This window comes from Rattus norvegicus, chromosome 9 (genome assembly GCF_036323735.1).
Source record: "Rattus norvegicus strain BN/NHsdMcwi chromosome 9, GRCr8, whole genome shotgun sequence".
NCBI lineage: Eukaryota > Metazoa > Chordata > Mammalia > Rodentia > Muridae > Rattus > Rattus norvegicus.
In genome coordinates this window covers 17,324,654-17,330,653 of record NC_086027.1, presented here as the reverse complement: position 1 = coordinate 17,330,653, position 6,000 = coordinate 17,324,654, and positions in this window count along the sequence as shown.

The window sequence follows — 6,000 nt, the reverse complement described above, 5'->3', positions numbered from 1 at the left end:
TAAACCTAAAACCACCTGTTCCCAAAACTAACAGAACTTATAGAAAATACATACTTTCTTATCATTCCTCCTCCCCGATGGTCAGTGATTTATTGAGCACCTACTACGATCCTAGCACTGTGCATCTAAGTGTGTAATGGTGAATAAAAAACTTAATAAAAAGCCTCATTAAGGAATAAAGAAAAATGAAACATAACTTTGAAACTCAGAATTCAATATAAGCAAAACCACCACCATTTCTTCAACTGGTGATTTCTGAAAACTTCATCATTTTTTCCATGGGCTTCTATAGTAATGATACTGAGTCTTGATTTGGTAAATCACAAAAAGCAAGTCACACTTCTTTCTTGGCTCCCACAACTGTCAAAGGGAACAACACTGTTGCTGTCCATTGTGCTTCCCTATCAATCCTGCTATGGATGGTAATGAATTCCAGTCTTTTCAATGTGAAAACAGGCCACGACTTGAGGGCAAAGGTTATTAAAATTACCCAAACCGGTATATTCTCTAAAATTTTCACATAGCATTTTACTGATATCACAATGTAAATTCACCACAAATATTTAACCAATGAAAATATTGAATAGCTCTGCAAATAGGAGCGATAATCATATATACGTGAAAACAACTATCATGGAAACAAACGACGTAATAGGAGAAAAGATACATCACGAAAAGCTACACAAGCAGCAAAAAAGACACTACATTTCTTGGTTTAAAAGTTAGGAGATACACTTGATCTTTAAAGACAGACAATGTACTTGATCTTTAATCCCTTTAACTGTGCCCTGTCCACATAGAAACTGCAGTAGATGACAATCTTTTGTAAGATTTATTTATTTATATGTGAGACAATGCATCTGTCTTCAGACACACCAGAAGAGGGCATCAGTACTCCTTACAGATGGTTGTGAGCCACCATGTGGTTGCTGGCATTTGAATTCAGGACCTCTGGAAGAACACTTGGTGCTCTTACCCACTGAGCCATCTCTCCAGCCCTCACAACTGCCTCTTACACAGCATCACAGTGGTCTATTTCACTAGATGGCTCCAGGATGATAACAGAGAAACTTTCACAGTTCCTGAGCACTTCTGAGTTCAAACACCACCAGTGCCCACTCTGTGCTGTTGGCACATTCTGACCTTCTCCTAAGGGTTGTCAGCCACAAAAGGGACGGGTTAGCCCCAGACAGCATTCACTGCCCAATCCTAAAAACCCCCTCGATTCTGAAAAAGCCACAATCCATGCTTGCTCCATATTTGAGGAAGCCAAATTGTTGATCTGGCTCAAGGCTCTACTTTTCTTAGCTCATCAACTTTCTTTTTCCACTTCTTGTCACAAGAAGTACGTTTTTATGCTGCAACTACACTGCAATGTTTGAAGGAAACCACCATAAACTCTGGGTGCCACCTCTTGAAATTTAAAATTCACAAAACAATTCATGGCTTTCTAATCAGCACCATGGACAATAAACAAAAACAAGCAAAACCATTCCAAAGGAACTTGCTGATCTGGAGGCCTGCTCATAGCAGGCAGGAAAGAATTAAATTAGGCAGAACTGTAATCTGCATAAATTGCCTGAGGTTTTAAGAAAATATATTCCCATGATCCCCATCCTATAACATACAATAGAAACATTACAGGGAGTGTGCCACCAGGATAAGCTGCCTCTGAAAAGCCTGTCCTGCCCTGGCAGGTACAGGTCATTTAATTCTAAGTCAATCTGGAGAGAGGTGACAGCCCCAAGTTGCTCTGGGGATGTCAGAGCACAGCTCTCATGCACACTCCAGAGCACCTCTACACTCTTTCCCAATGCCATAGGCTTTCCAATCCCTGCTTCAGCTCTCCATACATCCCTGAACCCTCCCTCCCCCTACCCAGTGGGCTCACTTTGCATTGCCTCCTTCTGCCACTGCTTTCCCAGGACAGGGGGACCAGGTGGGGGGGGGCAGAACCAGTCCAAAGAGGGACGCGGGTCTCCTACCTACCTTGATTCTGCTGCTCTGGGGCTGCAGCCCGCCCTGCTTGCTGCTTGCTGCTTGCTGTTCCTGGGGACCAGACCGGAGGTTGGGCTAGGGGTCCCCACGAGCTCCATGCCTCAAGGTCCCCTGGCAGGGCTGGCCTGGGCTTCTTCCTTGGACACTGCGAGGCTGTAGTCTCTGTTGGAAACCCCGCCGCTGTCATAGGGCGCCCTCCCGTGGCCGAGATGATGCCCAACGCCGCTAAGGCCCCCTTCCCTGGCCGCTCCTTCTGCTTTTTCTTTTCTTTTTTTCTTTCTCTTTTTGCTCGCGATGTGGCGCCTGCGAAGAGCTCGCCTCCAGGAAGGAGGACAACGTGGAGGCAGAATCACCTCTGGGGCCTGCCGGGGTCAGAGAGGGAGAGAGAGGAGTCAGCTTGGGCGGAGGCGCCCTGGCTGCAGGCGCCTGAGGAAGGAAAACTCGTCCAGGCACAGGCGCTGCTGCGGGCGCCAAATATAAAGCGAGCGCCCCGTCCCCTCAGGCCCTGCGCTCACCCACGAGCCCCGCGTGCCCTGAGTCCCGGCTGGGGCGAGGTCGAAGGGCGGGGTGGGAAGGACACGTGTGCCCACTCCAAGGTGCAGGCAACACCGGGAGGCGCGACACCCGGAAGCGCATGGTGCGGAACTCAGGGATCCAACCAGGCAAGTCAGTCCCCTCTCAAGGCTCTTTTGATGCGAGGGCGGCTTCTTCAGGCCTCCAGGTCCACCACGAAAAACCCGCGGGCATCACAGCTTGAGCTTCCAGGTGCCCCAGGCTGGAGGCTTGGACATGGCGATTGTGGTTGCCACTCTCCTAGGCTGGCTCAGCAGGGCACAAGCCACCACCTGCTGTCCTCACCTGAAGGCATCTTGATGGGGCTGAGAGCCCACATCCAGCAGGCGAGCCTCAGGGCACAGGGCCATGGTCTTGGGTCTGCACCTTGTTGCCAGCCCCTCACACATATGGCAGCATCACACATATGGCTCCTTCTACCAACCGCCACTAATTACCATTTGGACATTCCATCACAGTGTTCTCAAGAAGAAAGATGCAAACAAACACGAAAAGAATGAAATTTAAAATCTTTTTTATCAGGCTGGAGAGATGGCTTGGTGGTTAAGAGCGCTGCTTCTCCATTGCTCCCAAGTTCAATTCCCAGCAACCACATGGTGACCCACAACTATCTGTAGTGGGATCCAATGCCCTCTTCTGTCTGAAGCTCTCTTCTGAGATGCAGGCACACTCGCAAACAGAGTGCTCATGTACAGAAATAAATAAATCTTTAAAAATAAAACCTTCTAATCAGTTAATGTATCTACATCTAGAAGCTAGAAAAGGGTCACAGCACTATTAAAAATAACTCAGAAATAGTAAAGGTATGTATGAGAGTCACAAAATTCACTGGGCAAGATGGTGTATACCTGCAATCCCAACACTCACAAGGCTGAGGTAGGTGGATTGCCTTGAGTTCAAGGCTAGACTAAAGTGTGAGTCCTTGTACTAGAAAACAGAACAATTGGGGAGGGGATGGAGAGAGAGACAGAGAGACAGAGAGACAGAAGAGACAGAGAGACAGAGAGACAGAGAGGGAGACAGAGACAAAGAGACAGAGATAGAGAGAGAGAGAGAGAAAAAGAGAGAGAGAGAGCTTGATGTCATTTCCTGCACTGATGACAAGCTACTGAAGAATGTGAATGTCTCCTATCAAGCACAGAGAGTGCTAATGACAGAATGGGTTTCTTATTAAGATATCATAAAATGTAGATGGAAAAGTAAAGGAATGTATAATAAATAAAAGAGAAATCCTAAATTTGGAAAGCCTAAATTTAGAAGACTGTATAAGTTTAAGTCATAGGGGAGGGGATGAGACGATGTGGGGGGAGAGAATAATCACAATAAATTATATATGTGTATGAAAATGTTAACTAAGAGCAACCAATGAAAAGAGAAAAGCAGGTTTGTTTACGATGAAATTGAGTTCCCATATGACACTATATAACATTTTGTGAATGGATTATATGAATTATCTGCAATAAAAAATCAATTGTTATTAAAGATGTGGTTGTGTTCATATTAATTTCAAGTGTTTTAAATTCTTTTTTATTTGCTTATTTATTGATTGATTTTTTTTTAAGATAGGGTTTTCCTATGTAGACCAGGTTGACTCAAAAAAGAGATCAACCTGCCTAAGTCTCCAAAGAGTTAGGATCAAAAGTGTATACACACACATGAAATTTACATTCTTAAAGTCATAAAAAATAACAGCTATCAACTTGGTACAATTTTTGAACAGTGATCAAGTGAATAGAAATATCAGAAACACATTTAAGGCATTAGGTTACTGTTGTTAAAAGGATCTTGAGCAGCATATATAATTCAAATCATCCAGGAGATACATTGTGAAAAAAAACATGAAACTGGGTAAAGATGATTTAAATTTTTTAATCTATTAAAAATTTTAAAGTGCATTCGATATGAAAGCTCTAAGTGATATACTTCACACTTTTGCTTATATACCATCTTCAATTTTATGTGCATTCTGCAAATATTGTCCATGTTTATTCAGGCTCTTATTATTTCCCCATGACTGATAACATTCACAGAAATCATATTGAGCAAACTGTATATGTTGACATATAATAGAATTGTATTCTACACAGTATAGCATAGAAATATGTATACATAACTTCCCATATGTTTGTTTATACATATGTAAATGGGTCAAGAAAATGAGTATCACTTTATCATTGTGGTATTATTGTCATCAAAATCCTGAGAACATTGAAATGGCATCAAATAGTGACCAGATCGGCAAAAAAATCCACAAAATAAAACTCTTATAAAGAATCTAAAAATACTAGCAAAAGATGCAAAAATATTAAAGTCTCAATGAAATAAAAAGCCCAGATGAAATATTGTATAATATTTTCTCAAATCTAGGATAATGTATTTTTGTAAAACTATCAATAAAAGGCCTAAATTTTGAAGAAATCAAAAGTAGTACAGTATAATTATGCAGTGGTCAATATTGATGCATACCATTTTTACATAACTGCATAAACTGTCTTTCTTTTATTCCGTGGTCTACCGTCGAACTCGGATAGATTTATGGGGAACCATTACATTGTAGACTTAAACTGGATTAATTTCGGGGTGAGTAAGTCATATTTTGGTAAAGTTGCTTTAAAAATAAACCATTTGATATTAGTACGGCAAATAATTCTCCTTAAAGGAAAAACCAGACACCAAGAACCTAGACCACTGCTGTCCAGGAGAAATTTCTAGATGATAGAAATATTCTATATCTGCGGTGTTTCTGGCTATGGATTCTGGCTGGCTGTTTGCCTCCTGGTTTGCCTGCTGTGACTAAAGAGGCAGATTTTAGTTCTAAGTTTAGTTCATCTCAAATAGCCATGTGTTACCAGTCGGTGCCATTTGGACAGTGTAGCCACAGAAAACTGAAGCAGTGTAACCAAAGACTCACCTAGGAGTCAGTTGACCTCCTAGAAGTGACTTGGGAAAACGCTGGCAGTGATAGCCTCTTGGGGAGCTCAGCTTCACCAAAAGCAAACTGTGAATCCTTTACTCTTCTGCAATACTCATAATGCAACTGGTCTCACACCAACCCCAACTCTCACCAAAGACACTTGAGAGGGAGCTGAACCCACTGTGTGCTTTAGATTTCAGTTTAGAAAGCACTTCCTTCAAAGTGGAGCAGACTGAGATTGCCAAGTCCTTTGTGTGGCTCCAGGGACTTGGGCCTGATGTGGGTGAGGAGGAAATGAAGAATGACATTGGACACACATACATGGGGAAGGCTGGGTCCGTGGGCTGGAGAAAATGCAGCATCCCAGAAGCTCAGCATGTTTATTGTATAGAGCTGGCCAGGAAGCAGGGCTGTTGCACAGGGAAGCAAGGAGGTGGGCATTACATGCAGATAAACAAGTAGGGGAGGACTATGCATATGCAACTGACAAGGGGCAGATTTAGCTAATCTCAGTA